Here is a 19,845-nt window from a genome sequence, read left to right on the forward strand (position 1 = left end):
TTTGATCTTTGTACAGAGGTGAATATTTTGGCAAGTTTGAGCAAAAAGACGTTTGACCTTTCAGTTATGAAAAGGAGAAAAGAAAATACGTTTCCTCTATGTGTTTGAAATAACTTGTATGTGTGTGAAATAACTCAAAACAGCTGAATCTTACACATTGAGTTTGGCATGTAACTAGCCCTTAATGTTTAGTATCTGTTCTGGTATATTAAAAAAAACTAGTACTAAAGTGACAAAATGGTGAACATTTGCATATTCTCCCTCATACAAATACCACAGAAATACCATTAAGTTTTAAGGTACAAAATGTTAATTCCTGGAAGCATTTCACATTCTTGTAGCATGATTTAAAGGTAAGATCCAACTCTCATTGTCTTTCCATAGACTTCAAGGAGAGCTGCATCAGCCCCTATCATGATGAGATGTTTAGTCCAATGAACTGCTCCAAACCAGCCAGGACCTTACTAGTTGGTAGTGAGGTTGGAGGGGAAAAGAAGCAGGCTTAGTTTTCTGGATGGACATATTCAATCTTCTAGATGGAATAAGTTGTGCAGGGTTTGTGCTGAAGGAGCCTGGCGGAGGTAATATATCTATTTTTGCCAAGACTTTCTCTTTCTCTCTCTGCTGCTCAGCAATGGTAAGGAACAGATGCAGATGGGTTTCAGCTGTTTCCCAAACTAATGTAAATAGGAACTCTGGCCCTTGTTTGTAGAGATGTACTACTTTTCAAGCAATTTTCTTCTCTTTACTGATGTCTGCATGTATGGAGGCCAAAACAAAATTTATCCCATAATGTACATTGGGGAGAGGAGAAGGGAAAAGACCCCTTTTTCCAAGGCAAATATAGTACCCATCTTTAAAAAAAGAAGGAGAATCCGGGGAACTACAGACAGGTCAGTTTCACCTCAGTCCCTTGAAAAATCATGGAGCAGGTCCTCAAGGAATCCATTTTGAAGCACTTGGAGGAGAGGAAGGTGATCAGGAACAGTTAACATGGATTCACCAAGGGCAAGTCATGCCTGACCAACCTGATTGACTTCTATGATGAGATACTGGCTCTGTGGATATGGGGAAAGTGGTGGATGTGGTATACCTTGACTTTAGCAAAGCTTTTGGTACGGTCTCCCACAGAATTCTTGCCAGCAAGTTAAAGAAGTATGGATTGGATGAATGGACTATAAGGTGGATAGAAAGCTGGCTAGATTGTCGGGCTCAACGGGTAGTGATCAACGGCTTGATATCTAGTTGGCAGTCGGTATCAAGTGGAGTGTCCCAGGGGTCCGTCCTGGTGCCGGTTTTCTTCAACATCTTCATTAATGATCTGGATGATGGGATGGATTGTACCCTGTGCAAGTTTGCGGATGACACTAAGCTGGGGGGAGAGATAGATACACTGGAGGGTAGGGATAGGGTCCAGAGTGACCTAGATAAATTGGAGGATTTGGCCAAAAGAAATCTGATGAGGTTCAACAAGGACAAGTGCAGAGTCCTGCACTTAGGACGAAAGAATCCCATGCACTGCTACAGGCTGGGGACCGACGGGCTAAGTGGCAGTTCTTCAGAAAAGGACCTGGGGATTACAGCGGACGAGAAGCTGGATATGAGTTAACAGTGTGCCTTTGTTGCCAAGAAGGCCAACGGCATATTGGGCTGTATTAGTAGGAGCACTGCCAGCAGATCGAGGGAAGTGATTATTCCCCTTTATTCGACGCTGGTGAGGCCATATCTGGAGTATTGCATCCAGTTTTGGGGCCCCCACTACAGAAATGATGTGGACAAATTGGAGAGAGTCCAGCAGAGGGCAGTGGAAATGATTAGGGGGCTGGGGCACATGACTTACGAGGAGAGGCTGAGGGAACTGGGCTTAATTATTCTGCAGAAGAGAAGAGTGAGGGGGGATTTGATAGCAGCCTTCAACTACCTGAAGGGGGGTTCCAAAGAGGATGGAGCTAGGCTGTTCTCAGTGGTCGTAGATGACAGAACAAGGAGCAATGGTGTCAAGTTGCAGAGGGGGAGGTCTAGATTGGATATTAGGAAAAACTATTTCACTAGGAGGGTGGTAAAGCACTGGAATGGGTTACCTAGGGAGGTGATAGAATCTCCATCCATAGCGGGTTTTAAGGTCTAGCTTGACAAAACCGTGGCTGGGATGATTTAGTTGGGGTTGGTCCTGCTTTGAGCAGAGGGTTGGACTAGATGACTTCCTGAGGTCTCTTCCAACCCTTATCTTCTATGATTCTATACCCTTACTTGCAATTTGTAGTTAAAGTGTAATGATTTCATTTGTGATGTGTAATTGTGGCCCTACCTGTTTGCACCAGTTATCCCTTTTATTTCAGTAGTTTGTGTGCAGAGTAAACCATATATCACACACAAAAGAGACTTTTGACATGCTCTGCTTTGTTTTTGGACATTTAAATTCAGCCTTGGCCTGTCAGATGTTCTTAACCACTGTGAAAAAGACAATATCATTCCATAATTCCATTTGGAATTTCTCCAAGCAGAGGGGTAACTATAATGTTACAAGACAAGCTGCTCAATAGAAACACTGGGGGAAATTTTTCAGTTTCACAAAATATTGTAGGTCAAGTCAATGATAACTTGTGATGGAAACTTTGTATGATACTTTTTGTCGCTGTTTTAAAATATATTACTGTTGTATTTTAAAAACGTTTTTAAAATGTTTTGAAAAGTTATAACAAAAAAGAAAAAAAAAGGCAAAGATTTTCCAAAACCATATTATTATGCCTGATGTCAGCATCTTTGTAATTTATTTTAATTCTCTGACTTAAAAATGACATGTTTTTAATTTTGGGATTATAATTGCCTTTTATTTGTGCTTTGTCCATGTCTGGGTCATAAATTACCCTGCTTGGAATTTTTCAATAGGGTAAGTGCTCAAGAAGTGTTTCTGTAAAGGAAAATTCTGTCATGCTTATCTTTGATAACTTAGTTCCTGCAAGGTGCCCTCTCTATTTCTAAGTTCACCTTGATATGCTGTCCATGTACTTGCTCCAGATACCATCATTATTCCTACATTCAGTGATCCAAGCAAATTGTGGTTGAGTTTATGCTCACACAACAGTGTGAACAAAAATTGATAAAATGGCATCTATTGTTTCAAAAGAACAGACTGCCTGAGCAAAATGTCATTAATAACGGATATTTGTATCCAAGTGGCTTTACTGATTCTGATTACCTGATCACACTGAAAACAAGAAGATACTGGTAGTTAAGTACCAATATATTTTGTAAGATTATACTATCTCTGGGCTAATTGCTACGGCCCTTACTCCATAAATGGTATGGGCGAATGAGTGCAGTACCTTTAAAGCCTGTTGAGCTGCACCCGTTTCCTCAGTGTAGAATTTGACCCTGTATGATTGCAGAGTGAAATGAGCTTTTTGTGACTTTAGGGAAGTTCCTTTGGTTGGGATCTATGAAGGTCCCCGTTTTAACTCCATTGTGAGCCACAAAACTCTCACTGAACCCTGTAGGAGCCTAAATGCACTTGGCACCTAAGTTTTTAGAATTCAGTTTTCCCTAGGAGCGTAAGTTCCTGCCTCTAGGCATTCGCAGTGCTGCCTCCCTCTAGGCAGCTGGATTACTATCTGCTGCCTAAGTGCCATAAACCAGGGAAAGACAGGTAGTTGGCCACCAAAGTCACATGCCCTGGGGGCTTGATCTGGTAGGCTGCCTCTGAGCATGCCTACTGGATTGGGTCTCATTTCAAACTCTAGGAGGAGTAGCAGTATTATGTCCCTTTCAAAATCGAGAAGGTGATAGTGGTATGCACCTTAAAACGTTTAGCTCTGTGGTTAGTGGGCTCATCTTCAATGTGGGAGACCCAGGTTCAGTTTCGCTCTCTGCCAGAGGGGGAGAAATGATTTGACCTGGGGTCTCCTATCTCTCAAGAGAGTGCTTTAACTACTGGGCTATGGCATGTTCTGATATGGGGCTCCCTCAGTCTTTCCTGCTGAAGCTGTTGACCTGTGGATAAATAATGAATGAGTGGTTAAAACAGGGGGTCTGGGCAGGGTCTTTAACCTCCCTGGTGAGGTATAACCACTGGGCTAAAAGTAATCAGGTGGGTAGCACCACCACCTTCTCCAACCATTTTGTGTGGTGGAGTGCCTAATTCAGTCCCAAAAAAACACCTTAAGCACTTGAGCGGCCTGACTCCAAATGGGTTCCCATTTGTGGATCATTAAGAAGAGCTAGGTGCCTCCCTGCAGCCCAGACTTAGGGGCCTATCTCTGAAAGAGAGGCAGGGCTTAGTGCGCACACCCATCTCCTCAGCACCTCCCTTTGGGTACAGGCTCCCCGCCTAATGCACTGGCTTTTGTGGATTGCATTCTTAGATGCCTATATCTCCCTGTTCATTGTATAGGGAGCCTAGGCACCTAACTTGGCTTTGTGGATCACAGTGTTGTTCTTGTGATTTTTTTGGTTGCCTAAAAGTTAAGCACCATGAAGCTCAGCATTGCAATGCCTAAATCCTTTTGTGGATCCCATCCATCATGTTTTTGTTTTTCCATCTGAGTAAAGAGGATAATATGTAGGTGTCACTTCCAAAGGTGTTTTGTGCATTAATTAGTTAATCTTTGTAAAGAAGTGCTCCACAGAAATATGATTACTTTTCATTCACTGCTGACTAGGGCCTAATTTGAACCAGTGACCTGGATAGCCATGGAAAATTCTGTATCCTGTTATCAGTAGTAGTAGTTCATATCTGGATTTTTATATCCTTTAAACAAAGGAATCCCAGTCACACTCAGAATTTCCTTCGGGTAAAATAACTGATCCAGCATACTTTTATCCAAAAGCTAACCATAAAGATAGATACATAGTTAAAACAACAACAACAAAAAGCACTGAATGAACTAAATGCCAGACATTTAACAAAGAAAGAGACTTCTAAAAAAAGAACAAACTCAAGGCTGTGACTGGGGAGGCAAACAAAGCTGTAGGTCACCTGCTGTAGACGCCTGTTTCTCGGCTTATGTCACATTCCCACGGTGAACTCCAAGGCAAATACTTACACCTTGAACAAACAAAGGTGGGCCATTAGACGTAGTTGAGTGTTGCATTTCAGTGATGCTGAACAAATGTTCTAGGAACTAAGTGTATTGTTCTTTTAAAGAAGCAACAGCTGTCATGAATGGTCTTTGCAACTTGATGGAGAAGCTGTGATGTTTATAACTGTTGTGTAGCCATAGGGGCTTGCATTTCCAGATGAAGCCATCAGTACTATCTGTAAAATCTTTGAATTGTATTGTAGGATTTCATGTATGAGGTAACTGAACTAACCAACTAGCCATGAATCAGCTTAGTTTCTACTCAGGGTTTTTCTTCGTGTGTTTGTTTTATCTTATCTCTGCTGTGCATATGGTGTATAGCATCAGGAACTAAACTCTAGAAAGGAAAGTTGGAAAACCTATTAGGAAGATTTTTCAACTCCACATGGCAAACACAAGTTCAGCTCTCATCCCCTAATGCCCCTACTCTACTTACACTACATTGATGACATCTTCATCATCTGGACCCATGGAAAAGAAGCCCTTGAGGAATTCCACCATGATTTCAACAGTTTGCATCCCACCATCAACCTCAGCCTGGACCAGTCCAAACAAGAGATCCACTTCCTGGACACTACGGTGCTAATGAGCGATGGTCACATAAACACCACCCTATACCGGAAACCTGCTGTTCTGGGCCAAGGTGTTTGGAGCACCACAGGCTGGCAGAGGTACTCTGAGAAAACAAGACCCACACGCAGCTAAGCAGCGAGTTATTGGCTTTATTGAAGGTTAGTGACACACCCGCAACGGGGACTCCAAGCGTTGCTGTCACGGAGGCGGAGAACACAGCACACCGGATCTTTGCCTGGGACGGAGTCCAACGAAGGGGTAAACAGCGAGCCCTAATAAGCAGTACACAGAAACAGCTCATGAATATATAATTAGGTACTTCCCCAAAGGGGCTTTCTGCTACCTGGCAACAGACCATGCAAGGCAGACAAAGTCGGCCTAAAACCAGTTTAAGTTGGTTCTCCATGTTCTACAGTAACCGGGAGGCCTCAAGAAAGCGGAAGTTCCCTAGCTAGGCCGTAACAAAGTCTTCCGCAGTCCCTTACACCTACTGACCTCTATTCCTACCTACATGCCTCCAGCTTTCATCCAGACCCACACCACACGATCCACTGTCTACAGCCAAGCTCTACGATACAACTGCATTTGCTTCAACCCCTCAGACAGAGACAAACACCTACAAGATCTATATCAAGCGTTCTTACAACTACAATACCCACCTGGTGAAGTGAAGAAACAGATTGACAGAGCCAGAAGAGTACCCAGAAGTCACCTACTACAGGACAGGCCCAACAAAGAAAATAACAGAACGCCACTAGCCGTCACCTTCAGCCCCCAACTAAAACCTCTCCAACGCATCATCAAGGATCTACAATCTATCCTGAAGGACGACCCATCACTCTCACAGATCTTGGGAGACAGGCGAGTCCTTGCTTACAGACAGCCCCCCAACCTGAAGCAAATACTCACCAGCAAACACACACCACACAACAGAACCACTAACCCAGGAACCTATCCTTGCAACAAAGCCCATTGCCAACTGTGTCCACATATCTATTCAGGGGACATCATCAAAGGGCCTAATCACATCAGCCACACTATACCAATGTGATATATGCCATCATGTGCCAGCAATGCCCCTCTGCCATGTACATTGGTCAAACTGGACAGTCTGTACGTAAAAGAATAAATGGACACAAATCAGACGTCAAGAATTATAACATTCAAAAACCAGTTGGAGAACACTTCAATCTCTTTGGTCACTCCATTACAGACCTAAAAGTTGCAATTCTTCAACAAAAAAACTTCAGAAACAGACTCCAGCGAGAGACTGCTGAATTGGAATTAATTTGCAAACTGGATACAATTAACTTAGGCTTGAACAGAGACTGGGAGTGGATGGGTCATTACACAAAGTAAAACTATTTCCCCATGTTTATTTCCCCCCTCCACCCTCCACTGTTCCTCAGAAGTTCTTGTCAACTGCTGGAAATGGCCCACCTTGATTATCACTACAAAAGGTTCCCACCCCACACACTCTCCTGCTGGTAATAGCTCACCTTACCTGATCACTCTCTTGTTGCAGTGTGTATGGTAACACCCATTGTTTCATGTTCTCTATGTATATAAATCTCCCCACTGTATTTTCCACTGAATGCATCCGATGAAGTGAGCTGTAACTCATGAAAGCTTTTGCTCAAATAAATTGGTTAGTCTCTAAGGTGCCACAAGTACTTCTTTTCTTTTTACAAGTGAGAAAGTGTTTTAGAGGATGTATAGTATATTTCCATACGCCCATGTATTTCAGCTATACTCTAGCATATGGTGTTACAAATATTAAAGCAGTGTAGGCCTTTATCAGTCTGTTTTGGGGACTTTAGCAAGAGGAATTAGGTTGTTTTTCCGAGGCAGAAGCATTTTCTTTTTGAGGCCTAGTCTACACTAGTCTTAACTATATGGGTTTAGAAAATGATATCATATCATGGTAGAACCCCCTACTGTAGATGCAATTATACCTGCATAAAGATGCTTATTTCCATACATTTACAGAAATAAACTGTATGGCTATAAACACCTTTACACTGGTGTAACTGCATTCACACAAGGGGATTGTACCACTTTATCGGTTTCTAAACCAACACAGTTATAGCAGAACAAAAACTGTACATAGACCAGCCCTAAGAGAATTGTTTGTAAGTTTTCACAAGTGCCAAGTTGATATTGATAGAACAGTTTTACAGTAACATGGGAGGTGGCCTTCTTCAGTCCCCCATCCCAATCGGGGGTGGAGGGAAGGGCATACTGTGGATCAGAGGAGTAGTACCCTTATAGCACAGTGCTATGGAGATTCTGAGCTGCTCCACAGCCTATAGGTAAGGCTGCTATACGTTAGTGCGGCCTAAGGGATTGCTTGCTTTTACTAACAAACATCTTGTATTTAAGGACTTATTCAGTATAGAAATAAGAAAAGCCTAATATAAGGAGTTTTTCATCCAATATCCTAAAAAGAATAGTTATACCTTCTAATCAGGCTCATCAGAAGTAATGAAGTCATTTAGTGCTAAGCACAAACAACTATGTGTAGCTTTCTATGGACTTCACAATTCATGGGCTGACTCAGTCTCCCTTTGGCAGCAAGAGTGGGAAGCATCCCTCCAGCCAATTTTTCTTCCCAACCCTACAGCTTAGGTCCCTGCAAGTTGTAAATTCTGCCCTGCTCTTAGCTTCAGTTCTCAGTGCCATCTTCATATTTTTATCTGTAATAGTCGTCTTGGATATCACTCTGTGGAGTATTTGTTCTGCCAATATGGTGTGTAGTTTGGATTATGTTTGTGTGTACACAGGTCAGTTTTGGTGTATTTAAGCAACTTTACTGAGGGATAGGATGCTGCTTGGAGTGCCTGAATTTGATAAATTGTTGACTGAATATTTAAAATAGCAGATTCATTTAGTGTGCTTGTATCTTTTCCCTTGGATTCTTTTTAGAACTAGTTGAAAAATGACTGGATACAAAGCTTTGAAAACTTTGTTTATTTTTTTTATAAAGTGCTTCACATGAGCTCTTAGGGTATTTCTACCCTGCAGTTAAAAACCTGCGGCTGGCCCTGCAGCCCTGCGAGTTTGGAGGGTCCAAGAGTTTGGGCTGCAGCTTGAGCCTGAAAGTCTACCTCACAATTAAACAGCCTCTTAGCCTGAGCCCCACGAGCCAGCTAGCACAGGCTAACCGCAGGTGTCTAATTGCAATGTGCACATACTGAGGCTGGATGGGTCACTACAAAAAGTAATCTTCCCTCTGTTGATACTCACCCCTTCTTGTCAACTGTTGAGAATAGGCCACTTCCACCTTAATTGAATTGGCCTCATTAGCACTGACCCCCCCACTTGGTAAGGCAACTCCCATCTTTTCATGTGCTGTAATATATATACTGCTTACTGTATTTTTCCATGCGTCTGATGAAGTGGATTTTAGCCCATGAAAGCTTATGCCCAAATAAATTTGTTAGTCTCTAAGGTGCCACAAGGACTCCTCGTTGTTTATACTGAGGGTAAAATTTCATGAGGAATAAATCTTTATCTGTGAGTTAGAAATGTCTGAAAATAAAGAGTTAAGTAATAATAATACTTACACATCCTCTGATTACATTAAAACAGTTGCATATTTCCTTGACTTAGCGGACTGGTAAGTGAATCTTTCAGTTAGCATTGATGTATCATGATTTGCATTTGCTCAGGATTAATATTATCTTTCACGATGAACATTTCATTTGTATAATATTTGTATCCCCTTTACTTGTATTGGAGCGCTCAGGGCCAAATGTGCTGAGCTCCACCAGCTTCCAAGGAAAGCAATTGGTGCTGAGAGAGATCAGACCCTATATTCACAAGTATGACTCAGATAGAGAGGCTAGAGAAGCTACTGTATATGTAAAAGGGCATTTATATTAGTGCAGTTTTGAATGAGGTACATCATGTATCGCAAGGCATGAAAGGGAGTAAATCAATCTAACGATCCTATGAAGGCTCTTCTGATACTTAACATAGGATCCCATTTGGACTTTCCTTTCTTGTTTTAACAACCACTGTTTAATTTTAAAAAGGTGAAAGATTTTGGTTCAGTGTTGTGTTGCTGTCATCTCAGTCAGACTCTATAGATTAGGGGAGTTTGATAGTTAAATGATGGCTTTTGGCACACACAGAAAGATTCTGAGCTATTTCACTGAAAGCAACTTGGCATTCCTAGTCTGAAATGGAAGGTTCTTGACCCTTTGTGAACTAACTCTTGAAGTGTATGTTCTAAATTGTTTGTTGGGGTTGTGATTGTTATTTCTACAGCACCAGAGATGTGCATCATACTTTATAGACAAGTGGGGGGTAATGGGGAAGACCCTGCTAGGATATCTTTTCAGTCTAATTGGAATCATATATTAATCAAAGGGTTTTCAGGGAATGAATGTGGACAGCTGAATTTATGCACATCAGTAGTTCAGTTAGAATTATCATAAGTTACTTCAACATTCAAGCATACATTAAAATATATTATGTCAAATCTGGAGGTCTCTGCATTTGATCTGTTTAGGCAATTGAGTTATGTCAGAGTTTGGGTTGAGTACAAACAAAATAAGGACTCCAGGATTTGGCCCTAAATATTTTCCTATCAAGCTTAGAAACTTTCTGTATTCTTGCACTGCTGTTGCTGTGGTCACAAAATTGTTTAAGTGCATAGTAGAAGCTCTACATTTTGTAAACAGTCAGTTCCTCCTACCTGCATCATTAACTAATGACACAGTTGAGGATTTGTAACATCGCAAGTGTTTCTAATGTGATGTCACAAACACTGAGTTATAACTACTAAAAGAAAAAGGCTAACTGTTAAGGACAGCTATTTACATCTCTATTTCTGTGTAATCAATAACGATGGAAAAAGTACAATAGATGCCCATTTTTGGCTCGCTCCCATGAAATACTGGGCACCCTCAGCTCCTGTTGACTTCAGAATCTAATGAGGTTTTGTGAAATTATTAATAAACCTGAGCTGTGGTTATTTAAGTGCACAACAACTAGAAAAAGCATTGGAAACTATATCAATGAATCTTAATGCCAAAGGGTTAAATCAGTAAGACTTTGCTTGGCATATATCAGATGACTGTAAAAAAAAAAAAAAGTCCAGACTGCCAGCATTTCTGTCATAAAACCCCGCCTACTACTAAAGAAAAGAAAAAGCAAGGGACATACCTGCTGCCCCAAGACAGCTCAAAAGAAATCTCGTTAGTAATACAGGTAGGATTTAAGAATGCTTTTGCATAAAAATCATAAGGAAAAATAGACCTGTGTTCATGAACCCTAAAGGATTATGTAGGGACAAAGAGATGAAGAAAACACCTGATTCAGTAATGTAATCCAACTGTTATCCTGTATCCCATTTCTTTGGATTCTGTAGCAGAATGTCATTCAGCTTTGACAAGTGAGCCAGTCTTACCAGCTAAAGCCACTGTCTGCAAAAGATTTAAATAACTATGTTATTTACTTAAAGTTGTATCTTCTCTTATCCCTCATACAAAAAGAAAAAAAAGGCTTTATCTTGATCCTTTGTGTCCAGTTTCCTCTGGATTCTTTGGTGCACTTTGAGTCAAGTCATATGTAATCAGTCAGACTATAATGTATTGATCATCTCAGCATACAGAACATGTCAAAGGGGTCATGGGTTTGAGTTCTCTTTTATTTTAGAAGTGCTAAACAGTGCTTATATATCTATGGACAGTTGAGGTTAAAGTAGCCAATTAGATTAGGATTTGAAATGTCTGTTTACAGCAGAGAACTTCTCACTGTTGAGGTGACACCCAAAATAACAGTTTTTTAAAGTCGGTGAAAAGGGTAAGGAATTGCAGTGACCTATATTGTTCTCTTGCCACACCCACTGCTGTGTGGCTAGGGCTATATAAAAGTTTACTCAGCAGCTCAGTTCCATTGTTGCGTTGCTATGGGCATTGCTATGTAATGGTGTATCAAACACAAATAAGGGCTAAACCTTGAGGCCCATTCTTGGAAATAAGTCTCAGTTATTTAAAGAGTCCTGAACCTGTGTAAGTCTAATTTTTCTGACAGTGGAAGTCAAATTACTCTTCATTGTAATAAAGCAATTTCATTTTAAAATGCCTTACCGGTGGTGGTGGTGATTTTATTTCATGTTTAGAATGCTAAAATCAGCTCAGGTTCTCTAAGGTTTGCTTTCTATTCAGATGTTCCCTTGGCCAAGTCACATGCACAGGTCACAGATCAATCACTCAAATCCTACATATCCTGATGGAACCAGTTTAAGCAGCATCCTGAAACACAAAGAAGAGATCAAGGAAAAAGAAAGGGTCTCAGCTGGAAGGAAAGAAATAAAGTGAAACCATGGGAAACAGGAGTTTTTTAAGACAAGTATTAAAAGCTTTTTAGTAAGGAAAGGCCCTGCTCAGATAAAATTCTTTGATTCTATCAAGGCCGTGTTCAGGAGAGAAGTTGGAATCTATTTGAACAAGGTTACAGGTATAATCTGAGAAAAAATACATTTAAAATCATGAGTTTATTATTGGGATTTTAATACACTCTTTTGTATTAGTCCAGATAAACTGTGTCTTGTTGAACAGGCTCAAGCAGTACAGTACTAATTAGCTGACATCAAAGACATTGCTTTGGTAGTGGATAAAGATGACATGAGCTACCTGAACATTATGATCTAATTCTGGGCACTAAACAGAGCATGACTGAGGGTGAACTGTTCTTTACGCAAAGCCTGACATATCCGAGAGGAAATTGCTAATTTACCTTAAGCTTTAGCTGGACTTACTTTTATCATAGTGTTCTTAGAAACTTTACAACAATAGCAATAGCAAATATAGCTATGTTTTTTATGCATAGAGTTTTATCTACAAAGAAGTTTGTCCTCCTGTCAACCAAAAGGGTCTAATTCTTCTCTTACTTACGCTGTTGCAAATCAGGAGTAACTCTACTGAATAAAAGGAGTTATAATGATGTAAAATGGGGGTGAGGTCAGATTAAGCCACAAATCGTTAAATCATTGACATTCCCACTAGTTTTACATTAAATGCTTACATTATGCAAGATACTAAATGCTCTCAACACCTATTGATTTCCCTGGCAGGACAATCTCAAAGTGAGTCCCTGGGTGATTTATGTGCACCATTTCTGTGAATAAGTACAATTTAGATGTCCCCCCTTCCTACAAAATAGAGATGGTATAATATATATGTACCCAACACAAGAGAAAAAGTGCTGATACTCCGGCAAAGTGACAAAAAGCAGCCACGATTCTGTATATTATATTATATGCAGTGTTGTTGTAGCCATGTTGGTCCCAGGGTATTATAGAGACCAGGTGGGCGATATTAAAAGAAGTTGGTCCAATAAAATATATTACTTCTCCTACCTTCTCTCTCTATATCAGAAGTTCTCAAAATGTAGTCCGTGGTCCGCGAGCTCCATTCAGGTGGTCTGCAGATACTTCCCTCTAAGGTGTGTGCCTGGGCAGTCGCACACGAGAGAACGAAGGGCCACCCACCTAATTAGTAGAGCTGCGCAGGCGTGACTCCACTAATTAAGTGCCTGGACCCTGGAAAAGACGCATGTAAGGTGAGGTGGTGGCCTTGCGGGGGGAAGAGGAGGTAGGTGGGAGGGGGCAGTGGGGTGAAAAGAGAGGGCGGGGGGAATTTGGGATGTGCAGGGCTGCGGCGGCCAGAGAAAGAGGTGACTTTCCCCAGCTCCAGGGCTGTGGCTGCCAGGGAGAGACCCCCCTCCTTCCTACCCCAGCTTGGGGGCTGCCGCAGCAGGGGAGAGACCCCCCCACTCCTTCCCAACCCCAGCTCGGGCGCTACCGTAGCGGGGGAGAGAGGGCACATCCATCGAATTAGAAAGATAAAACTACTGATATTAAAATATGAGTTGTGTGCTTTTATTTGTAGAACAAAAAATGTTAATTATTAAGGTTTTTTTATATAGTGCTTTTATCCAAAGCACTTTACAATTGTTAGCTAATGGTACAAACAACATCTGGAAAGATCATTAAGTGGTCCGCTGAGACCCTCGGCAATTTTCAGGTGGTCGGCGAAAAAAAAGTTTGAGAACCACTGCTCTATACTGTGTTATATGCAGTGTAGTTGTAGCCATGTCAGCCCCAGGATATTAGAGAGACAGGGTGGGTGAGGTAATATCTTTTATAGTACCTACTTCTGTTAGTGAGAGAGACATGCTTTTGAGTCACACAGAGCTCTTTGGGTCTGGGAAAGATATTCCAAAAAAATCTCAGCTCAATACAATATGGAACAGATTGTTTAGCATAAGTAGCTAGCACATATTTTTAAAATCTGGTTGGCATGTTGGAAAGTTTTGCCCATTCTCCGCCCCCATCTACCTGGACAAGGGAGGGGGCAGGAAGTACTGAAAGCACAATCCCTGTTCTCCCTATTAGTCTGCAGCAGGGGAGCAAGGAAAGGTTTCTTAATCCTTCTTACACTGCAGTGTAGCAACACAGGATAGCTCACCACTCTGTGTCATCCACAAATGTTATCCGCAGTTATTCTATATTTATTTCCAGATCATTGATGAAAGTGTTGAATAGCATCAGGCCTATTACTGACCCCTTCAGAACGCACTAGAAACCTCCCCATTGGATGATGAGTCCCCACTGACAACTAGTTTTTGCGATCTGTCACTTAGCCAATTCTTTATCCAGTGAATGTGTGCTCTATTGACACTGTATAGTACTGTTTTTTAAATCAGAATGCCATGTGGTACTAACTGAAAAGTCTTACAAAAATCTACTACATCTACGCATTTACCTTTATCAACCAAACGTATACTCTCATCGAAGAAGGAAGTCAATCACTGAGGTAACAAAGAGGTCAGTGCCTTTTGTATCCATGAATGGTGGATCTCCAGCCATGTGGGTTGGTAATGTTGAGAGGTGGCTTTAGGTGAGAAAATGCCTTAGGCAAGGATTGCAGCCTATTAAGTTTTAGTCACTAGAAAGCATATTATACTTCTGTTTTATTTGTAACTATTTTCTGTTTCTGTTGTCTTTACTTAGTATCACTTAAATCTGTTCACTTGTAATAAGCTTATTCTTGGTTTTACTCGAAGTTCATCTCATTGCTGTTATATTACAATGGGACTCCTTGCCTGCGCTAACAGGCTAGTGTGTATACTCTCTCTTTGGAGATAGTGGACTTGGTAATTTCTGTGAGTGTCCAGTGACACTGGATACTGCAGAACACTCTTCTGGGTGGTTTGGGAACTGGTTTGCACCAAGAAAAGCAGAGTAAGGGCTGGCAGAGTCTAAGGAGTTTATTTGGCTGACTAATAAACTGGCGTGGCAGGGAGTTGTCACTCAGTTTGGCACCAGCAAATCTTGCTTTTGCTAAGGCAGAGGGTAACAAGGTGACTTGCAGTTCTCGATGCCCTGAGAAAGCATCACATGTCCCTAATGTTTAACTTGGGTGCACCCAAGTAAAACTTCTTAATGTCCTTAGTGCTGCTAGCCATAGGTTTTTCTCTGTTGTCTTTGGCTTCCCTTGGCAACTTTCTGCACCTCATAACTTCCAATGTATATCAGTTGCTATTTATATCTTCCTTTTTCCATTTGTTATATATTACTTTTTTATTTCTAATTGCTGCCTTTGCTACTGAATCAGGATGGGCTTTTAGTCAAAGTGGCCTCTTTCTTGACTGAGGGATTGTGGCTTTCTGGCCATCTGATAAACTCTTCTTAAATAACTCTAAATTTTTATTCACATTGTTCTGTCTGTCTAAATCTTTCCTCCCAATCAATTTTGCTCATAATTTTTCTCAGTTTTGGGAAATTAGTCCTTTTGAAGCATAAAGTATATATGAATGACTGGTTGGGCATGTCTTCTGTTTGCACAGGTCATGATTACTTGTCCCAAGGCAACAACCAATGTCTAGTCCAGTCATTAATTCATGTTTATCTGTCATAATGAGGTCCAAGATAGTTACCTCATGTCAAGTGCACTCCTTCTGCGTTAGAAAATTATCTATAAATTTTAGAACATCTAATGAGTATTTACTGGTAGCTGCATGAGTCCTCCATCATACATCTCTCAAATTGAAGTCTCCGATAACAACACAATTTTTTCCCACACATTTACAGATAAGTGCTTAAAGGGTAACTCATCCTTTGGCTTGATGTGATGGTCTGTAACATGACAGTTTTCCCTCTTAGGCTATGAGGCCTATTGAAAAGCCTGCTGTGTCCACACTGTGGTGTATAGCTCTATGGCAGTGGCGAGAAAGCACGGAAAAGCTTCAACGGCTCCTTGCTGCTGGAGCTTTTCCCTGGCTTGAGGAAAGGCTCGGGCGGAGGCCGGGGGGTGGTGTGGAGGGGAAAAGCTCCAGTAGCTGGGAGCTGACGGAGCTTGTCCTGGCTGCCTCCCCAGCTGCCAGAACCTCTCCCTGCAGTAGGGCAGGGGTCCATCAGTGAGCAGCTGGCAGAGCCTTTCTCTGCTGCCTCCCACCGACTGGACCATTCCCTTGCTGGGAAAGTCTTTTCCTGCAGAGGATACTACACTGCTAAGCACTGTAGACTGGAGGCATAGTTTGAGTGAGTGTCGAGAGCGAAGGGTATATTCTTGCATACATACCCACACCCTGCAGGGCATGATTCACTGGCAACCCAGCTACTTATATCTGTGCTGTGGGTGCCACTGGGATATGTACTCTGCACGCGACCATTAGTCGATTACATCAGATCCTCTAAGAGAGGATGATGAGAATTCTTTATATCTAGCACAGATTTTAAGAAGTTCTGGTTAAGTTTTGCAGTATCTGCTGCTGTCACTAGCACTGGGTGCTTAGAAATCTTTAGATTTTAACTAGAGTTGGGGAAAAAAGCCTGGAAAACTGGAATAGATTAAAGCAATATAGGTATGTTAATTCAAATAAGAAAATGGATAGCCCTGGCAGAGTAACTGAAAGTTACAGCTCATGCAGTTGTGGTCTAATAATCACATAGCTTGTCATAAATATAAAGGGAAGGGTAAACCCCTTTGAAATCCCTCCTGGCCAGGGGAAAGCTCCTCTCACCTGTAAAGGGTTAAGAAGCTAAAGGTAACCTCGCTGGCACCTGACCAAAATGACCAATGAGGAGACAAGATACTTTCAAAAGCTGGGAGGAGGGAGAGAAACAAAGGGTCTGTGTCTGTCTGTAGTCGTCTTGGCCGGGGACAGAACAGGAATGGAGTCTTAGAACTTTTAGTAAGTAATCTAGCTAGGTATGTGTTAGATTATGATTTCTTTAAATGGCTGAGAAAAGAATTGTGCTGAATAGAATAACTATTTCTGTCTGTGTATCTTTTTTGTAACTTAAGGTTTTGCCTAGAGGGGTTCTCTATGTTTTTGAATCTAATTACCCTGTAAGATATATACCATCCTGATTTTACAGGGGGAATTTCTTTATTTCTATTTACTTCTATTTTTTATTAAAAGTCTTCTTGTAAAACACTGAATGCTTTTTCATTGTTCTCAGATCCAAGGGTTTGGGTTTGTGGTCACCTATGCAAATTGGTGAGGCTTTTTATCCAACATTTCCCAGGAAAGGGGGGGTGCAAGTGTTGGGAGGATTGTTCATTGTTCTTAAGATCCAAGGGTCTGGGTCTGTAGTCACCTAGGCAAATTGGTGAGGCTTTTTACCAAACCTTGTCCAGGAAGTGGGGTGCAAGGTTTTGGGAAGTATTTTGGGGGGAAGGACGCGTCCAAACAGCTCTTCCCCAGTAACCAGTATTAGTTTGGTGGTGGTAGCGGCCTGTCCAAGGGGTAATATTTTGTACCTTGGGGAAGTTTTGACCTAAGCTGGTAAAGATAAGCTTAGGAGGTTTTTCATGCAGGTCCCCACATCTGCACCCTAGAGTTCAGAGTGGGGGAGGAACCTTGACATGGTGGCACAGTGGTGGGATTAACCTGAAATCATTTTGAGATCCAGTTGAGATTTTTTGAACTAGAAATACAGATTTTAAAAAGGAATTTTTAGGAAGTCCAGAAGGCAGCTTTGAAACTGAAAGCAGCTTGGTTTCTCTCTGCTTTGTGGCCAAGCAGAGACAAAAGGGGATTATCTTGTGAATTGCAGGTTTTCTTTGCCTGGAGGCAGGGTACTTAACTCCTGCAGGGAAATTCACAGTCTTCCAACCCAGAGGTTTTTTTTTTTTTTTTCTTTTCTTCCTAAAAGTAAATAGGGGGTGTGTGCTCTACCCATTTGCCTGGAGACAAAAGTGGCAGGTTTTTTTTTAGGATTTTGATTTTTTTTTTTGTTTTACAAGGAGCACAGGTTTGAAAAGAAATTTTTTTTCTTCTTTGGGCTGGGTAAGCAGGTTTCCAAGTAGTTGGAGGTTTTTTGCTTTAATTTGGGCCCAGAGCAGAGACAAGGGAATTGTCTTTTTCTGTAGGCTGACAATCACTATCAGAGAATAGGTATTCTATTCCAGCACAGCAAAATTTTACAGCCAAGTTTTGTTTGTTTATTTCTAAACCTCGGGTGTAAAGTTAGTTAAAAACAGAGAGGTTAGAATGGCCAAATCCTCAGCTCGACTACAGCTGGAATTAGCCAAATTTCAGGCTGAGGAAAAACAAAGGGAACATGAAAGACAGATAGAACTCATGCGGCTGAAGGAGGAGGAGAAGGAAAAAGAGAGGAAGCATGTGGAGGAGATGGAGAGGATAAAGGCCCAGCAGAATATACCAACAAACCCTAGCAATCCTTCTCCAGGTACCACTTCCCATCCCAGAAAGTTCCCCACCTACAAGGCAGGTGATGATACTGAGGCCTTCTTAGAAAACTTCGAAAGGGCCTGCCTTGGGTACAACATCTCTACTGACCAATACATGGTAGAGCTGAGGCCGCAGCTCAGTGGACCCTTAGCTGAGGTGGCAGCTGAAATGCCTAAAGAACACATGAACAAGTATGAACTGTTTAAATCCAAGGCGAGAGTCAGAATGGGGATAACACCCGAGCAGTCTCGTCGGAGGTTCAGAGCCCTAAGGTGGAAACCAGACATGTCATTTACCCGACATGCCTACCACATTGTAAAACATTGGGATGCCTGGATATCAGGAGCAAGTGTTGAATCTCCAGTAAATTTGCCCTTCCTAATGCAAATGGAACAATTCTTAGAGGGTGTTCCTGAGGAAATAGAAAGATACATCCTAGATGGGAAACCCAAAACTGTAATTGAGGCAGGAGAGATTGGAGCCAGATGGGTGGAGGTGGCAGAGAAGAAGAAAACTGGTCGCAGTTGGAGCGGAGACCAGAAGGGACCACCCCAGACCACACCCTATTACCGGGGGCCGCCCAAAGCCCCACCTACCTCCCAAAGAACCCTCCAGACCCCTTATCGTCCCACCACCCCGTTCTCCAGCAACCCTCCTCGCCCCAGTGACCCGTCAGCTGGACGATGTTTTAAGTGTAACGAGCTGGGGCATGTAAAGGCCAACTGCCCCAAGAACCCCAACAGATTACAGTTCATTGCACCGGAATCACACCAGAGGTCCACAGGCCCAGATACCTCCCAGATACCCTTGGAGCGGAGGGAAACTGTGAGTGTGGGTGGGAAGAAGGTCACCGCGTGGAGGGACACCGGAGCTCAAGTGTCAGCTATCCATGCTTCCTTAGTGGACCCCAATTTAATCAACCCAGAGATCCAAGTGACGATTCAACCCTTCAAGTCCAACTCTTTCAATTTGCCTACAGCCAAGTTGCCTGTCCAGTACAAGGGCTGGTCAGGAATGTGGACTTTTGCAGTCTATGATGATTATCCCATCCCCATGCTGTTGGGGGAAGACTTGGCCAATCATGTGAAGCAGGCCAAGAGGGTGGGAATGGTCACCCGCAACCAGGCTAAACAAGCCGTGAGGCCTAGCTCTGTTCCGGAAACTTCTATCAGGACCCAGTCAGAGGTGATGGACCTGGACCCCAGGCCAATGTCTGCAACAGCAGTAGTGGATCCAGTCCCAGAGACCCAGACGGAACCAGTCCCAGAACCGGAACCAGCCAAACAACCAACACCAGACCCCGTGTCAGCACTGAATCCAGTACTTGCAACCTCAACACCAGAGGGCCCCACCGAACCTGAACTGGCAGCAGCCGATAACCCGACCCAAGAGGCTCAGCCGGAGCCTGAATCCCAACATAGTGCACCAGCGGAGAGCGGTTCACAGTCAACAGAAACAGCTCCATCCCCTATATCGCTTC

General features: G+C 42.3%; 1 protein-coding gene across 1 annotated transcript in view; it reads left to right on the forward strand.

Moving 5' to 3' along the window:
- LOC311520862 (uncharacterized protein) overlaps positions 1–19,845 on the forward strand; it is a 113,255-nt gene that overhangs the window by 19,614 nt on the left and 73,796 nt on the right. The window lies entirely within an intron of this gene.

This window comes from Lepidochelys olivacea (assembly GCF_965140295.1).
Source record: "Lepidochelys olivacea isolate rLepOli2 genome assembly, chromosome: 5".
NCBI lineage: Eukaryota > Metazoa > Chordata > Testudines > Cheloniidae > Lepidochelys > Lepidochelys olivacea.